The sequence below is a fragment of the Eulemur rufifrons genome, chromosome 4 (assembly GCF_041146395.1).
Source record: "Eulemur rufifrons isolate Redbay chromosome 4, OSU_ERuf_1, whole genome shotgun sequence".
Classification (NCBI taxonomy): Eukaryota; Metazoa; Chordata; class Mammalia; order Primates; family Lemuridae; genus Eulemur; species Eulemur rufifrons.
The window spans coordinates 74,324,426-74,345,384 of NC_090986.1; the positions used below are offsets into that span (position 1 = coordinate 74,324,426).

At 37.3% G+C, this 20,959-nt stretch overlaps 1 protein-coding gene across 1 annotated transcript in view; it reads right to left on the bottom strand.

The window, feature by feature from the left end:
- The window catches only part of FRY (FRY microtubule binding protein), a 398,737-nt gene that overhangs the window by 304,904 nt on the left and 72,874 nt on the right, over positions 1–20,959 (bottom strand). The gene's annotated exons all lie outside the window — the stretch shown is intronic.

Sequence of the window (20,959 nt, forward strand, 5' to 3'; positions counted from 1 at the left end):
ATGATAGGTATCATCAAGTCAAGCAGCTTGATTGATGCTTCCCTCCAAAAGGTCACCAGCCCCCTCTTGTTGCCAACACATCTTTGCTTGGTGTGGGTAACAAAGCCTGCAGTGTCACCTATGGTGTGATTATGGCTGAGGAAATCTTTTCTCAGTTCCTAAAAATACAATAATGTTTGGTACTTATCTCATTGGCTCCCAACAGCAATTAACACTAATGACCAGTCCTTCTTGCCCTCTTAAAATTCTCTACTCTCTTGGCTTCCATGACACTATTATCTCTCATTTTTCTTCCTTTATGCTCAGATTCTTCAGGGGCTCCTTAAAAGTCTATTTTCCTCCCTTCTTCTCTTTGACAGGCCCATATATTGAATATCCACTATGTGTCTGGCACCATGCTACGTCCAAGATCTCTACTTCTAAGAATCTCTTCATCTGGAAAGGGAGCAGACCAATAATAAATAAGTTATTGCAATACAGAGTGACCACTCTGTGCAGAGGTGACACAAAAAAGCTACTTAGTCAACTCTTGCTGATGAGAGGGGGATGGGAAGGGAAGGTTTCTCAGAGGAGAAGTAGTGATTTCACAAGGTAGATGAGGGGACCCTGTGCAATGGCACTCAGGTGTGACTTAGCATCAGATGTCCACAGAATGACAAGTATAGCAATTCACACCTGCAACAGGCAGGGCTTTGTATTATGCAGAAGTACAGACATTGGAAAAACAAAATCTGGCAATCCGAGAGAATAGGGGGCTGAAGGAAAAACAATGCGGTGTTAGTATATATTTTTTAAACACCACCATAAATTAGACACCTGGAAGATACCTATTTAAAGAAAAAAGCATATATTAAAAAAAAATGGCTTCAAATTTTTAAAACAAGTTGTTAATTCCTAACAAAATTTAAAAAGACATTTAAAAAATTCTGGCTCCAGTAAGTAATCCTTCTCCTGAACCATCTTTATTTATTCCAGAAACTGTGATACAGGGATTTGCTGAAGCAGACTCTTACACAATTTTTAATGTCACGCAGACTGCACCTTTTTAAAAAAGCTTCAGAACCAGTTCTTACTGGCATGAAATCTAACTTCATTTACACTTGCATTCTTCCTTGTTCAACTGTGCAAGTCTCAGCAAAATGCCAGTAACTGCCTGGCCTTTTCTCAAATTAAGGTAAGGCTTAAGGGCACATTTTTCTGGGCTTGTGTGGATCACTTTGGTGATAGGGTACAACATAAACAAATCTCTCTATACTACCCCCAACACATGCACATGGTCTATGAGAGGAAGGACTGATGGTTTTCTTATTCTTCTGTTTAAGGGATTGAACTGAAATTTGCATTCATAAAAGAATTGAAGCTTTTGACTTCTTTTGCTGTTGTTGTTCAAATACTAGACAGTGTAACCTCAGAAATGTGGTTGCCAGAACCAGATTGGCAAGTGACTACTGTGACTGAGATGGCTGGTGCATTAGTGGCTCCATCATCATCAGTCATTCTCACCTATGATTTCAACTTTCAGATGCATGACGATGAAGTTTAAGTCCAAGCCCCATCCTAAACTTCTCCACTAGATATCTATATTCAATTGCATATCAACTATTTCCTGGTGGAAACTCAGCATGTACAAAGCTGGTCCCTCCAAACATAAAGCTCCTGAATTTCTGAATTTTCATATTTCACTGAAATGGCATGACCAGTGGGTTACCCAGTTACCCAGGCCAGAAAGCTTGAAATTACTCTGTCCAAATCATGTCATTTTTACTCCTTAAGCATCTTTTGATCTGTGTCCTCTTCCCTGACCCTGTGGCACTGCCCAGTGGCAGTATTCATTATCTCTCCCCTCAGCTATTGCCTCAGACTCCCAATAGGTCTGGCCACTTCTGAGCTTCATTCCTTAAGCATTTCACCTTTGGCATGTCATCTTGACCCTTCATAACTTACCAAATTATGCCTGGTTAGCTCATTTCCCTCCCAAAAATGTTTTTTTTTTGTTTTGTTTGTTTTTTTTTATTTATTTTTTTTTTTGAGACAGAGTCTCACTTTGTTGCCCAGGCTAGAGTGAGTGCCGTGGCGTCAGCCTAGCTCACAGCAACCTCAAACTCCTGGGCTCAAGCGATCCTCCTGCCTCAGCCTCCCGAGTAGCTGGGACTACAGGCATGCGCCACTATGCCCGGCTAATTTTTCTATATATATATTTTTAGTTGTCCATATAATTTTTTTCTATTTTTAGTAGAGACGGGGTCTCGCTCTTGCTCAGGCTGGTCTCGAACTCCTGACCTTGAGCGATCCACCCGCCTCAGCCTCCCAGAGTGCTAGGATTACAGGCGTGAGCCACCGCGCCCGGCCCCAAAAATGTTGTTAAGAACTGTACAAAATAGATAATAAATAACAGCAAGTTGAGAAATTACATGTGTTCACATAAATGCTAGGCAAATTAAATGGTACTTTTATCATTATAATACCGCTTTTATAAACTTCATCTGATTAGAGGGTGGTATTCCTGATGAAGACACTCCACAGAGGAAGAACAATGAAACTTCCTCAAGCTAATAAAATGCATTTCTGAAAAACCTGCAGATGATATCACACTTGGTGAAAGATAGAATGCTTTCCCTCTATGATCAGGAATAAGGCAAGGATGTCTACTCTTACCTCTTCTATTTAATGTTTAATGGAGGTCATATCCAGTGCAATCAGGCAAGAAAAAGAAATAACAGACATCCAAATTGGATGTAAAACTGTATTTACAGATAAAATAATCACCTATGTAGAAAATCTGATGGAATCTACAAAAAAGAACTATTAAGTGAGTTCAGCAAGGCTGTGTGGGATACAACATAAATGCATAAAAATCAATTGTATTTCTGGCCGGGCGCGGTGGCTCACGCCTGTAATCCTAGCACTCTGGGAGGCCGAGGTGGGTGGATCGTTTGAGCTCAGGAGTTCGAGACCAGCCTGAGCAATGAGCGAGACCCCACCTCTACTAAAAATAGAAAGAAATTATATGGACAGCTAAAAATATATATGGAAAAAAAATTAGCCGGGCATGGTGGCGCATGTCTGTAGTCCCAGCTACTCGGGAGGCTGAGACAGGAGGATCGCTTGAGCCCAGGAGTTTGAGGTTGCTGTGAGCTAGGCTGACGCCACGGCACTCACTCTAGCCTGGGCAACAGAGTGAGACTCTGTCTCAAAAAAAAAAAAAAAAATCAATTGTATTTCTATATTAGCAATGAAAAACTGTAAATTAAAATTTAAAAAATCCTCTGCTCATGTCTTTTGTCTACCTTTTAATGGGGTTATTGTTTTTTCTTGCTGATTTGTTTGAGTTCTTTGTAGATTCTGGGTATTAGCCCTTTATCTAATGTACAGTTTGCGAATATTTTCTCCCATTCTGTAGTTTGTCTGTTTACTCTGTTGATTATTTCCTTTGCTGCGCAGAAGCTTTTTAATATAATTAAGTCACAATTATTTAATGTTGTTGTTGCTGTATTTGTCTTTGAAATAAAAAAAGAAAATAATGGAAAAAATAAAATAAAAAAGTAAATATATAAAATTTTTTAAAAAACATAAAAATATCAAATATTTAGGGATAAATCTGACAAAGGATGTGGCAGATATATACATTGAAAATTAAAATAATATTACTAAAGGGAATTAAAGAAAACCTAAGTAACCTAAGTAAACACATATATTATGTTCATGGGTCAGCAGATTCAATATTGTTAAGATATCTTTCCAAATTCCCAAGCAAGATCCTAACAGGCTGTATTTTTGTTGAAGAAATTGACAAACTGATACAAAAACTCATTTGGAAATGCAAGGGATCAAGAATAGCCAAAACAACCTCAAAAAGAAAAAAATTAGAGGATTAATACTACTGATCTCAAGACTTAACATAAAGCTACAATAAAGACAGTGTGGGACTGGCATAAAGATAGAAGAAGAAAAAAACAATTAGTGGAAGATAATGGAGTCCAGAATTGGACCCATAAATAAATGGAAAACTGATTTTTGACAAACGTGCCAAGAAAATTAAGTGGAGAAAAAAATAGTCTTTTCAACAAATAGTGATAGAACAATTGAATATCTATAGGCAAAAAAGTAACTTTGATCTATACCTCACACCGTATGCAAAAACTAACTCAGAATGGACCACAGACCTAACTGAAAACCCTAAAACTGTATATTTTTTAGAAGAAGATGTAGGACAAAACCTCTGATCCATAAAATGAAAATTAATAAATTAGACTTCATCAAAATTAAAATCTTCTGCTCTTTGAAAGACATTGTGATGAGCATGTAAAGATAAGACACAGATTGTAAGAAAATATTTGCAAGGCATATATTTGGTAAAGAACTTGTATCTGGAATGTGTGAGGACCTATCAACACTCAATAATAAGAGAACAAACAAGGCAATTAAAAGATGGGCAAAATATGTGACCAGACACTTCACCAAAATACAGAAGGCAAAGAAGTACATGCAAATGTGTACTTTAGTCATTAGTCATTAAAGAAATGCAAATTAAAACCACAGTGACACACCACTGCCTATCTATTAGAATGGCTAAAATTGAAAAAGATTGACCATGCTAAGTGTTGGGGAGAATATGGAAGAACTGGAATTCACGTACACTGCTGGGGGGAATGGGAAATGGTAACACCATTTTGGAAAAAAGTTTGACAGTTTCTGAAAAATATAAACATCCACCTACCATATGATCCAGCCATTCCACTCTTAGGTACCTACTCAAAGAGAAATGAAGGCACAGATTTGTATATTATGTTCACAACAGCTTTACTTATCATAGCCAAATACTGGAAACAAAATGTCCATTAACAAGTGAATGGACAAACTGTGGAATATATACACAACAGAATACTATTTAGCAATAAAAGGAATGCTACAACATGGGTGAATCTCAAAATAATCAGACTGAGTGAAAGAAGCCAGACCAAAAAGTTTACATATTGTATGATTCCATTTATATAAAATCCTAGAAAATGTAAACTAATCTACAGTGACCGAAACCAGATCAGTGGTTGCCTGGCCATAGGGGTAGAGGGACAGGAGGGATGGATCACCAAGGGACTGGATGAAGGGGTGGTGATGGGTTTATAGGTGTATACTCATGTCAAAACTAATCAAATTGTATAATTTAAACAAGTGCAGTTTATTATATGTCAATTATACCTAAATAAAACTTTGTTAAAAGGCAAGGCTATACCTTCCCCCAGCGCATTTGACCAAGAATTTGGAAATGTCCTGGACTCCAGCTAAAACAGTTAATAAATAAAAGTGCAAATAATTCTGATTCCATCATCTGTAGCAAGAGTGAATGAAAAATATACATATGCCCAAGAGTTATGTCTTTTTCACTTAAGACAAGGATTTTCTTACCCTGAATTATGTCTTTAGGTTTTAATTTATACACAGTAAAACTCCAAGAATGTCTGAAGAATGCCTCCTTTGACATTCCAAATAACACATTCATCCCTATGGTGAGTTGCCCAGAGAAGGTGCTCAACAAACATGAGAGAAAGAAGTAAATGAATGAAAAGCTGAAATGAAAGAAAGAAGGCATTTCTTGACAGAATGAGTTTCTTCACAAGCTACCAACAAAAATTATGAAGTCTTTTAGCCTAAAGAACTTCAAGATCAGGATAAACATCGGTTATCTTAGCTGGCTTAGGTGCCGCCTTGCTAGACAGCAGAGGGCTAGACAAAATGAGCTGATCTGGAAATTCTTGTAACATTTTCTGATGCTGCTCATGTTCTTTAGACTATTCTATATGAACTCTCCAGATGTAAGTGTAGCATGAATACCTTAAACAGCTTTGAAGCCGGATCTCACACTGCACTGAGTGTTGAGGTGACACCACACGTTTAAAGAAAAATATTTGAAAAGTCCTAGTCATTTTATACATTGAGCTAGCTCTATTCTGTGTAATTTCAGGTGTAGTCAGTAGAAAAAGCTTATAACTCATTGCCATTTAAATGTCAACTTAACTTTATATGGTTAGCATTTTTTAATATCCTCATGTACACAAGAGTAAAAAGAAAGTTTCTCAGAAACTGATATGAAGCAAACAAAAAGTCTGTAAGAATACAGATTTAAATATCACAATTAAAAATATTGATCTAATGGACAAAGAATGCTGTACCCCCAAATATTATTTTCTCAAACTTATTTGGAACATCTTAAAACGTGGGTTATGTACTAGGCCACGAAACAAATCTCAAAATACCAATTTGTTTTATGTCGTCATACTATGTAAGACATTCTTATATCACTACCCAACAGTATTAGAAGTCAATATTAAAAATAGCAAAAAAAACCACCATTCGCTCTTAATCCAATGCTGGTAATAATAATTTACTGTGCATTTTCCCTGGTCAGGTCCTGTGCTAGGCCTTTCTTAGGCAGTATTTCACTTACCCTTAGGAGTGTGGTACTAACATTATCTCCATTCTACAGGGGAGGAAACACCTTCACCAGTAAGGTAGGCCTTAACTTTCCACTTCAATTCTCCCAGCCTCCCCTATCATGTCAGATGGATCTCTCTCTCTATCCATCTATTTATTTTTTATCATTTTCTAGATAAAAAGGTGATTTATTTTATATTATATTCTAGAAGTTAGGAAAGGCCCAAATATCAAAAACCAAACTTCATATAAGATAAATCAACATTTTTTTCTATCCCTCCATAAAATACAAGCAAAGATTTATATTATTCATTTATAATGAATAGCTGAAAGATAGGATGTTAAGATAACTCTTGAAGCAGATCTATTTTTGGCCTTTTGTACCAAATTCATACTTATCTTACTCATTTTATTAACACTATCGGTAATTAGGATTTAAAGGAAGGCAGAAATTTTCATAGTAGCCAAACCTCAAAAATGAAATCTGTATTTCAGAGTATTTTTAGCTGTCTTTTTTAAATTCTCTCTTTTAATTACAAAGGAAATACACGTTTGTTGCAGAATATTTGGAAAGCACAAAAAAGGTAAATAAAAGGAGGCAGAAAAAATGTTATAACCTCAGCAATTAAGACAACCACTGTCAACATTTTGGCATATTTGCTTCCAGACTCTCAGCTTTGTCCTGCCGTCTACCACCCACCCAGACTCAACCTCGGAGCCTGTTCTCAGCCAGTGGAATGAATTCTTCTATGTGAATGGTACCACGTGGCTCGCAGGAGCCACCCAAGTGAGATAAATGAGTGATGTCTGGTGTAAGAGAACAAGTGGTTGTAGATGCTGAAAACCGGGGTGAACATTTCTCCCCTCAGGCAGTGGCTTCTTCCCAAGACCCAGTGGACTGTGGCTCCAGAGGACTGAAGGCCCCAGTTTATCTCATCTTCTTTTTAAGAGAAGCCTATATAACCTGCATTATTTATGTTGAAATATCCTGATTAGTAACTGTTGACCTTAGGTTTTTAAAAACACTGTGTGGGCCAAAGAAACTAAAATCATGCACCAGCTGGAGCCTCTGGTTTAATTCCTTTTTTGCTGTCACGTAGTCAGGCTTTCACAGGACTTCCGGAGTCAGCGCCTTAACCCATCATTTTCAAACAGCCAATCTGTGAACATCCTAGTCTCAGAGGTGCACCCAGATGAGAACCGTCTAGGAAATTCTACAAACAATCATCCTCTGTTATAGATTCAGGAAGTATGTTGAAGGTTCTTGGATCTTGCAGCAAAGAAACAACCCTGCTTATCTTTGTTTAACTGACATTTTCCAAACAGCTGAATAGAGAACTTTCTTTCCTCTTTTGATCTATGTAACAACTATTGGTATCCTTCAGGCCTGATGTTCTGCAAAGCAAAGTTTAGGAAGCTCTGCCTCAACACAAAACTGCTTCCCTAATGGGCACTTGGCCCTCGTGGCAGGCCGTGGCAGGAGAAAGCAAGCTTTATGGTGTGCCTTAAATTCCTGCACTTTGCTCTCTCTGAGCCCCCTTCCCCTGCAAGTAGGACAGGCCTTAATGCTATGTAATAAGCATAATCAACCACTTTTATGTGCTAAAGAAGGTGGGCCAGAGAAGTAATTTCAAATAACTTACATGAGGCTCAAGAGTCTGATACAAACCAAATGAATTGTCTTTATAATTTATACAGGTAAAGAAAGAAAGAAACATGAATTTTCACTCTTCTGGGACACACCACTGTGAGAAGGGGGCAAATGAAGTCAAAATATGGTTTATATTTTTCTACAGATTGTCCTCAAAGGAGACAGAAAACAACTGAAAGTCAACAGTGTTCTCACTGTATCAGTAATTACCGTGTTAAACACAAACCTGTATTTTTCTTGTTGTCGAACAAGTTTCTCCACAAAGGATCAGCTATCACACCACCTTGATGAAATGCTATCTATCCTATTAGGGAGGTCAGTTTTTTTCCAACTATGATCGCTTGTGGTTTTACTTTGGTCTTTACAGAGACATAGAAGTTTGACTAGTAATTTAATAAAAATTATTTTTGTGGTTTTCCATTTTTTTCCACAACAATTCATCTGAAACTCTCAAAAGAATAGCTCAGCTTGAGCTTTCATGTCTTTGTTTTTGTCAGAACTTTATTTTCTGCTTACTATTTATTTGAAGGGCCAGGAATTTAACCGTGGTTTTTCTAAATTGAAAAATAATTCTTAAAAAGTTTATAGTAATAAGACATTTGAACTTTTTGAAAACTTAAGAATTTTAGAAAAGCTAGCATGGAATTCTTAATGTAATTCAGACTTGAAATTAAAATATAATATTTACCAACTGTTACCAATGTTTATTCTTCTACCATTTCAGGAGAGGAGCCCTAAGAAATCAAATTCTTTAAATCACTTAAAGTTCCTTGTATTGTTTGGGAGGTAATACACACACACATGCATCACACTATACAGATATACAAATGAAGTTTCTTATCCCTAGAAAATGTCTACAATTTAACTTCTGCTTTAAAACATCAAAATAACTTTAGTAAATTCTCAGATCTAAAAAGAAGTAATATATGTACAGTTTCATACTTACTAGGGTAAAAACAAAACAGCTGGGCAAACAGGCTAACATACATTGTTAGTGTTGTGAGGTGGATATATTAAAGGTGATTTTATCAGATACTAGAAGATACAAGGGGTTCTGGCTTCTCGTGAACATTCCCTCTTCTTTCCCCAGACCAAACAAGTTAGTCATTTGAATCTTTTTTTCATATCCTGTAGCTGTCAAACACTCTTCCTTGACATGGATTCAGAGCTATAATTTTCTACACGCGCCACTCTTTTTTTGGAGGAGGTGTGTGGTTTTGGTGTATGTTTTGTCTACATTCCTTGCAAACACCTCTTCTGATGCAATGCTTCACAGAATACTTCTTATTGGACTGATCTCCAGTGGGCGAGGGAATAGCATGCACACACGTATATATGTGTGGATCTGTACCTATGTATCTGTGTCTATGTCTGAGCAGATTTGGATTTTTAAACAGGTATTGTTCATTGATGGCTAAAAATTTAATCAAGCTCTGGGTTCTCGTTCTTAAGTATTAGCTGTGTGTTCTTTCAATACATACAATTCTCAAATCTATGTTAACACCTCATCCAACCACCTGATGGACATTTCCATCTGAATACTCAGGATCACCCCAAACTCAATGCAAAGGCCACCAGAGAGAGGGACTTGCCACCCCAAAACAGGCTTTAGAGGACGAAACCTCAGGAGTTCTCTGCTGCTTTTATTTTCTACAGACTTATTCAAAGAGAATTTACACAAACTAAAATCTACCCCTTAGTCTACAATTCCATGGGTTTTGTTAAGTGCTGTGACCACCAACACAACCAGGATACTGGAAATTTCCATCACCCCCAAAGTTCCCATTGCCCCTCTGTGGCCACCCCATCCCTCCCCCGACCTGCTTCCTGTCCCTACAGCTTTGCCTTTTCCAGAACGTCACGTAATTGGAATTACACAGTAAACTTGACAAGAACTGAAACAGCATGATCTCTAAATTGCTACCTGTCCTGCATTTTTTTGGTCACCTAAGTTTCTAACTTGGGAACTCGTTCTAAATTCCCTCCTCTCACCACCATTACACACACACACACACACACACACACACACACACACTTGCTTACTGTTTGCCAGGTGCCGCCAATTTTACCTTCTAAAATTCATCACTTCCTGTTCTCCTGTCACCCTTATCCTAATACAGGTCTCCATTAACATATGGCTAGATTCTGTAGCAGCTTTCTCTCTGCCTCTAGTGCTCTGCCTGTCAAACTCTTCTAAATTTGGTGTCAAATGGTTCCATCCAAAAGACCAATGGTAAGTTAATTCCCTTGCTTAAATTGTTTTAGTGGCTCCCTAAGGCCTATGATGTTAGCTTCATTTGAATACTTTGGCATGACCAAGCATTTCCTCCATCACCTGGCACTAGTTCACATCTTCACAATCATCTCTTAAACTGCCCCTTCAGCAACTCAACTGCAGGTAGTTAATGCCCCAAACACTTCCCAGCCCCAGCTGTTTCTCAGTCTATGCCTGAGTTCCTGTTGCCACCTCCTCCTGAAGTCCTTTTCTAACCCTCTGCTCATTCCCTAATTCCCTTCCCTTGCTCCCTGCACTACATGACACCTCTTTTGATTTCTCAGGCTCCACTAAGAAATCATTTTGACTCTCTGAGGCTGCCTCAGTTGTCCCTCTGTGCTCCTACCTCACTCTGTACAACCATCTGCCACTGTGTTTGTTTCCTACATTGTTTTATAATCATCTGCTTCTGAATTAGTCTCCTTTGCTGGAACGTAACTCGTTTCTTACTCATCTTTGTATGTACAGTGCGTAGCATACAGTAAGCATTCAGTAAATGTTTGCGGGGCTGTGGAACTGGAAGCACATCCTCCCGAGTTCCCCGGGGCTGCCTTGCCCGGTGCAGTGCATTCTTGCAGAAGGCACCCAAGGCTAAGAGAAGGCAGCAAAGGCGGATAGAGGAGAATTCTGTCTTCTGACTCCTGGCAAGTTCTATAAACAATTTGGGACTTAGGAGTTACATTTTAATACACTGGAACACAAATACCTAACTAGTTGACATTAGCAGAAGAAAGGAAGTTAGAGGAAAAGAAAGAAGAACAAGATCAACTGAAATATTCAGGTAAAAGGCTGATATGGAAGGATAAGGTTGAAACACCTTGACTCTAACCTTATAAGGTTGATTTTCTTGTTTTACAAATGGCTCAAATGTGACTCTCAACTGCTTTGGTTATGTTTCAAAACGAGTGAGTGCAAAAAAAAAAGTAATTTTTTTTCTTTTTAGTTGCAAAAGAGGAAGAAAGGGAAGTAGATTCTAGTGCTGTTCCATTGAATTGGTATTTCTAGATTCTACATGACAACAATGGATTTGGACAATGACAACAACCCCATTCCAAACAGAGAGGAGGGACAAAGGAGGGTAAAGGTTTAATTACAGCAAGAGGAAGGGGGCAAGCAGGCGGGATTGTAGAAGCCATGTCTGTCTGTCATGTCTGCCACCACCAACTGTGCCTCCCCGCGAACCTCATTTCGCTTCTGTAAGCGCTTGTCTCTAACATGCAGCTTGGGCACGTGGAGGCACAAACAGGATATCCACCAAGGGGAGCAGGTGCTACATTCCATTCCACTCAATGCAGCAAACATTTATTGGGCCCTTTAATGTATCAGAAATATAAGTTCAGCAGTGGGAAGCGGGAATAAAAGAATTGGGCAAAGTTCCTGAGGAATTTACGCTTTAATGAACCAAGGAGAATAATGCTATAGGACCAGATTAACTGTCTGGCTACTATAAAGAATAGCCAGGGAATGCCTTGAATAAGAAAAGGGGAAAGGGGTGGAAAGGAAAAGAGATGAAATTTCCATCATATGTATTTAATGAGCAATTTAAATAGAGAAACAAATAAAGGCAAAATACTGGTAAACAGAATTTGTGCCAACGAATGATCCAGTGTTTGTGCTGAATTTCACAAATGCGGCAGACAGTGCCGTCTGCTCACAAGTTCAAAGGGTTATCTATGTGCCATTCTGTGGACAGGATAAAATATCATATTTGGGAGGCCAAATTAAGACCATTTACTTAAAATCATGTACTGCTTGTATAGCTTCTAAACTGCCACAAAATTTAAAATAAATGTTAAAAGCTACAAAATATTAAAATAAATCTGTAAGATGTACATCCGTTTTTCAGGAGGAAAAGAGTAGTGACGAATATCCAGATTTTGTAAAATAAATTGTTGGGTGCAGGTTTCCTTTACCTTCATTTTTGTCTAATCAATAACCAATCAATTTATGATATGAGTAGAAGAAAGAACTTCTGAAGCACAGCTGTATTTTCACACGGTATATAAAACATCTTGTTAATGTTTTTGACACTTTGTAGTAAAAGTGTTTCTGGCAGCACTGGGAGTCAGCCCTGTGGGGTGAGACATAGCCCAGGGAGCCCACAGTAGGTTAGTCAGTTGTCTCAGAGCTGTTCTGAAGGTTAGGTAAGATACCCTGAAGAAAGTGCAGCTCACACTGCCTGGGACTTAGTATTTGTTAAGTAAAAACAGTTTCTTATTCCCAACCCTTGCGATTTGTAAATCAAATTGCATGGAATAATTCTGGAACAAAAAACTCATTATGTAGGGCGGGTCAGGGGACGGTCAGTTTTTAAAGGTCTTATAGTGTTGTGATTTGACCTCTTAAAGACTGTTTATGGAATTCTTAACATATGAATAAAATTAATAAAAGATAATACACCACAAAACATACAATCTCTTGGGATACGGCTAACAACATACTGCATGAAAGTAAACAAGACATTATCCTAGACCTTAAGGAATTTACCACCTAGTGTAAAATCGCTCTTGCCTGGCAGGCAGATGAAAGAATGTAGAACTTGAAATCAGAAGATCTGGGTTTGATTCCAGATTCTGGCACTTATTAGCTGGGAGATCTAGGGTAAGTTGGTTAACCTTTCTGAACTTCTGTGTCTTCATCTTTAAAGCAGGAATGATAACATCAACTATGCCGAAAGTGGGTGCAGAGGAGTAAACAAAATAATTCTCGTGAAAGTCCTTGGAGACAGAGCTTGACACAGAGTTGGCCTTTAATAAACATCAGTCGACGCTGAATCTTTGTGAGCTGCATTGAATTTTACTGGTAACTTCAGGTGACAGGAGTAAAACCTTTATCTTCATGCAATGCAGAAAAACAGAAGTAAAAATATATCGAGCACTATTCTACATAAAATGTAGAAAGCCTAGACAAAACAGAGACTTAAAAAAGGAGTATAAATATTCCCATTACAAAATATTCCTCACTTTACATAAAGATGCTCCACTGTAAGTTTCTCTTGGGTTTCAGGCCCTTCTGTGTGTGTATGTGTGTGCATGTGTGTGTTTGTATAAAACATACGTTTACATACACATCCATCTTTTCATGCCTTCATTATTTGAGATCATCAACATCCTGTGTTAAATAATTATTTAACTATCACAACTGCTTAGGTAAGTAAAAAGGAAGAAAAACTCATTTTTGAATCCGTGTCTACACTACTCCTTTGCTTGCTGCCCCACCCCACTGCACCTTCTCACCAATACAAGCCAGGGCAAGAAAGGAGACACAGCGAGTGTGCTGGTCGCAGACAGGCTGGACTGTTTATTAAGGCAGCTGCTCACACTCCGTTGGTTTTGCTCTTCCTGCTCCTGCTGGTAAGCTTATTGGCCCTGCTCTGAGAAAGCTGATTCAATAGGTGTCAATTCTTCTTCCAAGGGGTTCTGGGGTGAAAATGCAATCAGGTTTTGATGGAACAATGGCAGGTGGGATGAGGGGGTGTGATTCTCCACAGGAAGCCTTCGTGGAAAGAGGAGGCTCTCTCTCTAGGAGGTCCAGCCTGGAGCTGGGCTGCTGAAGGAATGTACTGGTCCTTTAAGACAGGTGCCCTGAACCCTACCTGAATCAACAGAAGGTTTATTTATTCGCCCTGTGTCAACACAAACTAACCTCTGTTCCAGAGAGACAAAAAAACAGAGCCTGCTCCAAAAGCTCTTAGCTGGCTACTTTAAATCCCGGCCATTCCAGAAGGATTTCCCAACCTGCAATGGCAGGTGGGTCACATTCCCACTAGCAATGATCTCCCTGTGCTGTATTCCCATGTGTTTTTTGGTTAAGAAGCCAGGCAGAGTGATGCAGTAGAGAAAGAGGATCAGGAAAATTGTCTGATCCTTACTTTGGTTCTGCAACTGCCTAGCTGTGAAACAAGCCTTTGAACTTGTTTTCTTTCCAAATCTGTAAAATGAAAGGTTTGAATTCTATGGTTCTGACCATTCCCTCTACTCCTAAAACATTTGTGATTCTATGAGACACAATTTTTGAGTTTTAAAACCAAGATTTATGTTATTAAATTGGAACAAATTAAAATAAGTGAATTAAATATATGATTTAAGATGACAGAGAAATAACACAAATCTAAAGAAAATGGGTGCTCTTATTATGTAAGAAAAAATAAAACAAAAAATAAAATAAAGAAAATGGAGAAGGAAAGATTTAAAAGACATATAAAACCAGAAATTAGTGAATTAGAAAACTGTAGGACAGATTAAGAGTTGGCTCTTTAAAACAATAAAGGAGCAAAACTTGTGCCAAAGGTAAAGATTAAAGCTGAGAGGAAGTACAAATACTTTAGGAATAAGAAAGGAGATACAACCATAGAAATAGATGAATAATATAAACACTCTGTTAGCAAATTTGAAAAAATTTTTAAATTTTCATTTATTTAAAAAATTTTTTTTAGAGACAGAGGTCTCACTATGTTGCTCAGGTTGGACTCTGAACTTTCAGGCTCAAATGGTCCTCCCACCTGAGCCACCCAAGCAGCTGGGACTACAGGTATGGGCCATTGTGCCTGTCTGAAAATTTTTAAGAAATAAATCTTACAGAAAGTTGTTACCAAAATAGCTCAAGAAAATTTTTGACATCCCAATATAAATAATTATGGAAAATATTGCAGCAATGATTGAAAAATAAAACACAATTTCCCCGAAGCCACTCGTGCCAAATTATTTTATAAATAAATGTTAAGGAACAAATACTTCTATATTGCTCAAGTCATCCTGGAGAATAGAAAAAGATGGAAAGATTTCTAATTCACTTAACAAAACTCACATATCTGTGATACAAAAAGCAGAAAAACACAGAGCCAAAACCAAACAAGCAATGTTAAAAAACTACAGTCTGATATCACTTAGATGAAGAAATCCTAAATAAGATACTAGTAAATCAAGTGTAAAGAGAATTCAAACCCAGGACACAAACATTATTATTTGTAGATAATAGGACTATTTACCTAGAAAATAAAAAAGAATCATAAAAATCTTAAAACCTTAAGGAAATGTACTCACCTAAAAAAAAAAATCTTAAAACCTATCAGGGATAGGTAAGGTAGTTATACAAATATACAAAGATCAATTTCTATCTTACCTAGCAACAACAAAATAGAAAATATGAAGGAAAAAGAAAAAGAAATTTTATTTCCGACTATGATGAGAAATATTAAAAACTTAAGACTGAAGAAGAAATTTGTGGAAACTACAAGAAGAAAAGATATTATAAAATGTTGCTGAGAGAAGGAAAAATGGACTTTAAAAATAGAGAAAACATCTATTCTCTCCAAATTAATATATAAATCGGGTGGATTTCCAATAGAAATTCCAATAGGGTTTTCTGGGAACTTGATAGAATGATTCTAAAAGAATCAGAGAAATCTGAATGACACTGGTTTAATCAAGGGATCAAGGTTAACATCGCCAGTAATGGCACAAGCCACCATTCTGTTTGATATGATATAATGAGAAGGACACATTGCCACTATGATATTCCTGCCAAAAATGTCGAAGGTGAATTTAATCACGAGGAAACATCAGAGAAACTCAAAATGAGGAACATTCTACAACTGGCCTGTAGTCTTTCAAAATATCAAGGTCAAGAAAGACAGAAAATGAGGACCTCCTGTTCCCTAATAAAATAGACTAATGAGACTAAAAAACTAAATGCAACGTGTGACCCTGGATTAGATCCTGGACTTGGGGGGCTGGAAGGAGGGTAGTGATGGTGGTGGTGATATAAATACCCATAAAAGACATTACTGCGGCAATTGACAAAATTTGAATATAGATTGTGCATTAGATAGTGTTAAATTTTCCAAAGTTTTTCTAATTTGGAAAATGTACTGTAGAAATAGAATACTCTTGACCTTAGGAAATAGACCTTGAAGTACTTAGGGTATTTGTACTGCAACTGTATCTGCAAATGACTCTCAAATAGCTAACCAAAAAAAAAGTGGTGTGTGTGTTTTTGTGTAGACAGAGAAACAGGGAGGGAGGGAGAGAAGAGATAGAGATAATGTGAATGATAAAGCAAATAGGTAAAATGTAAATAATTGGTGAATCTGGGAAAGTGTACAGGGAGTTCCTTGTAACATTCTTGCAACTCATCTATAAGTTTATGATTACATCAATATCAACAGTTATGCTAACTACATATACGTAATATACATGAATTATGTATATGTATCTAATACATATGTAATGTGTGTGTGTATATATATAAATATTAAGAATGGGTTATACTCCTAGGCAAGAAAATGTGCTTCAATACCATAATAATTAAAACATGGGAGCACAAATTATCAGAAAGATTAAAAGAACAGAATAGAAAGTCTAGAAACAGATATAAGCATTAGTAAAAATTCAGAATGTGATAAAGTTGAAATCCCAAAAATCACCAGGAAAGTTAATCATGGGGGTAGAGAAAGATTTTCAAAGTATGGCTATGCAGACAGGAACTATAAAGGAAAAGATTGGTAGATTTGACCATTTATGTCACAAAATATATATGGCAATAAAAACACAATCAGCAATGTTAAAAGACAAACAACAAAATAGGAAACATATTCACAACACATATGATAAATACAGAGTTAATAATCTTAAATTATAATGGTAAACAAAATAGTTGCTAGTATTGTTCCTGAACAATAGTAGATGCTCAATATATATTTATTTAATTAATAAACTCCAACAGAAAAGTAAGCTAAGGTCATGAACAATTCATCAGAATGAATAAATAGTAACCAACAAACATATAAAAATGTCCTACCTTAATAATGATCAAATAAATGCAAATAAAACAACAATGAGTTTTTTAGTGATAGATTATCAAAGATACAGATGTATATTTATTGATATGGAAAGATGTTCATGGACTCCCTTCCTCTTTCCCTTGGCCAACTCATAGTCATCTGTTAGGTCTCCTTTTCCAAAACCTCTCTCTGGTCATACTCTCTCATGATATCTTATACTCATCCTTCTTCTCATCACACTTTAAAATAATTATATCTGCAACTGTTTGATGATGTCCCAGTTCAGGGTCCTGTGAAGTAAGGCCTGAGAAGAACTTGGGTGCTCAAGGTTTATTTGGGAGGTGAACCAAAGATACAGGAGTTAGGGAGTCAGAGACAAGACAGGGAAGGAGAAGAAACCAATAAAGGATGATGGTGGAGCAGTTAAGTCTGTGGGCAGCTGGGGTCACTCCTGCTGAGGACTCACGAGGAACCATGCAGACGTGCCCACGGATTGTCTTAATGAAGGACAGAGGGCTGGGACATTTATCCACTTCCTACACTGGCTCCCATCTCCCCTGGTTAAGGGTTACTTCTGGGATGCGAGTGTGTTTGAGCCCAGTGAGCCTCTGAGGTATCAGGAAAGGTGGGTGGAAACCAGGAGATATGCCTTGGTGTGTGCTTGAGACACGAAGGAGGAGTGTTCCCAGGGTATCTACCGAGATCAGCCAACAGGGGTGTGAGGCAAGGCACTGAGAGTGGTGGCTACTGATATCTTTCAGGGATCCTGGCTCAAATAGTGCCTTATCAATATTTTTAAAATTAAAAACAGCTTATACAGTATTATATTTTATATGATCCTGCTTTTTTAGTAAAGAAAAGTGTGTGTGTGTGCACATGCAATACATATAAGTGTATGTAAGACATACGGTATTGGGGAATTGACAAAAATAGAATGAAATCATATGTCACTATTTTAGAAGGATGACTTTAGTGGCAACATGGGTAAATGAGTGACGATAGTAGGAGAAAGTACTTATAGGCCAGGCACGGTGCATGCATTATTGCATTCTCACAGCAATCCTGTTGCAAGATTCTACTTCTGATCTCCCCCGTTCCACACCTGTGCTCTTTCCATATACCATAGAGCAGCAGGGAGGTGGTAGAGAGAGGCTGGATGCAGGGAGCCTAGTTACAAGGCAACGTGTAGCAGATGATGACCTGAGATTGGGACAAGGACCGATGTAGAGAACTGAACAGATAAAAAAGAGATTTTACAATTAGAATATATAGAACTAAATGACAGGCTTGGGAGTCTTTAGAGGGAAGCCACACTGTGAGAATGGGAGAGGTCAAAGTTATGACCCCAGGATTAGGATTTCTAGCTTGAAAGATGAATAGCGATATTAAGTAAAGTAAACTAGGAGGAGGCAAAAGTTTGGGAAAATACAGATGAGTTCAGTTTGGACGATGTAGACTTTGAGATACCTGAGAGGTAAGACTAGAAATATTCAGGAACTGCTCATGTGAGGTTTAGAGCGCAGGAGAGAATCTGCTCTGTGGATTATGTAGGTGTCACTAGAATATGATATCTAGATGATAGCTGAAACTAAAGAAAATAGAAGATTGCCCCAAAACAGAGCATTTAGAATAGTAAGCAAGGTTAAGGTAAACCCAGTAACAGCAACATTTAAATTAAAAGGAAAGAGAATGAGTAGCAACTAGAATTAGAGAAGAACTAAAGATAATATTATCTTGGAATTCAAGGAAGAAGAGATTTTCAAGGAGGGGATTTTCAAGTAGCCACAAGAGTGAAATACTGTGTAGACTGCCTGGGCATTGGGGTACCCTGGCCTTTGAACCCAGAGGGCATCCAAAAGAACATTCCAGTAAACTGTAAGCTGCAAGAGGGTAGAAACTGTGTGTATTTCATCCACTGTGGGATAGCATAGTGTTTGGTCTAAAAAGGTACTTGGTAAGTGTTTAGTGAATGAAGAAATTAATTTGAGCTGGCTTGTAATCATGCCAGAGCCTGAACCAAAAACATATGTCAGTTGGTTGAAATAAAATTCCCTTCTTGGGTCCCTGCATTTAATAATAGCAGTAGAGAGAAACCTCCTCTCACTATTTGAAATGGTCTTTCTAATAACGCCTCCTATTCTTGTTTTCTCCTTCCTGTTTCACTACTTTATTTATATTCAGAGGAAAGATGTTCTTCCACTCAAATGGCAGTGCCTCGAAGTGCCCATTTAGTCTCTGCCCACGTTGTTAAGAAAGTAAGATTGTTTAATTCTTTAAATTCCAAGAGGATGGGAATACAATGAAAATGTTAAAAATAATTTCACATAGAAAGAAAGTAACACTGAAGGTATTCTAAATTCATTCTTCCTTCCTCTAATGAGTCTGCTGTCTCTTCTAGGCAGACTGTGAAACCTCTGTTAATAAGTTTATTTTTTCAAACCTTTTGTCATATAATAAGTGGCTTAAATGTCTTGTGGTTAAATGACAATCCTCTTTAAATTTAGCTCAATTTTTTCAAAACTCCATCAAATAACATTCGAGGCACGGATTAGATATTTCAGAGACAACTCACTGCTGCCTAAGTCAAATAATCAGTAATTTAGATCTTTTTAAATTTTTCTTTACATAGTAGTTTAAGATAACCATATTAAACCATTTTTAATATGCTCATTAAATTTTCTACTCATGTGAAGGTCACAGTAAATATCTTGCAAAAAAGTACCAAGTATAATTTTTTTCACCTATTGCCTGGTATTTATATGTGGATAAATACATCTACCGTTCAAAGAACCAAATAGAGAAATGAAAGTAAGTACAAATTCATTCTCAGGAGGAAATGTATGACCACGAAGATTGGTTTGAGTGTGACAGGATCCTTTTTGGACATTGGCCATTTTCTCCAAGTCCATTTTGTATCTTGAGGTATGCACGAGTTTGAGAAGTAGAGTCAACCAGATTTCTGAAAATTTGAGTACGGCTGTTCACCTGCTACAATTCAAATTCATAAAAACACTAGTTGCTATTTACTCTGGGTTAGATAAGCAGGAAATATATTTTTAGAAAGTGAAACTTTATAGTTAATGTGAAGAGCCTAGAAAAGTCATGGAAGAGGAGGAGTCTACATGGTTTCCAAAATAAGCTTTTAGTGTTTAGAATTTTTTTTTTGCTTTTTCCATCTTCCAAAATTTCAATTCTGTAGACAACTCCAGCTCATCCCACTTAGAGGTTTGGAAATTCAGTTTGTAGCAAGATTCCAGTTGGCCCAATGTAGCACAGAATGATGTGCTAAGCTATTAAAAACAAACTGAAGAATAGGACAGCCCATTTTTTTCCTTCCATCAAAATAAAGGGAAGTCTTTGGAAAGAGGAAAAAGGATACAGTAGTAGTAATGTGCATCTTTTGAAGAAAATAAGAATACACGGAAAAAATAACCTTTATCTTACCTCTAGCACATCTCTCAATCATTTCCTAGTACCCGATGTTCTCTTCTTGGGTAAACTGCATAGTTAGGCATAAACTGATTAAACGTTTTAGTGTAGTGATCTGTGCCATTTCTTTGAGAAATGTGTTACTTTCAATATGGAACTGATTTTCCACTATGCCATAGGGGGAAAAAAATCACTGTATATACTTTTCACAATCTTTCTGCTTTTGTGACAATGCTGTTTAGACTTGGGTTATAGCCTTCTTTCAAATGTTTGGTGATGACAGTTTGCAAGAGACATACTACTAAAAATAAATAGCATTTAATTTGAATTCTGAATTCCCTTTACTTGTTTTCCAATGGTAGAGGCCACTTACCTTGCTCTTCAAAGAGTAATT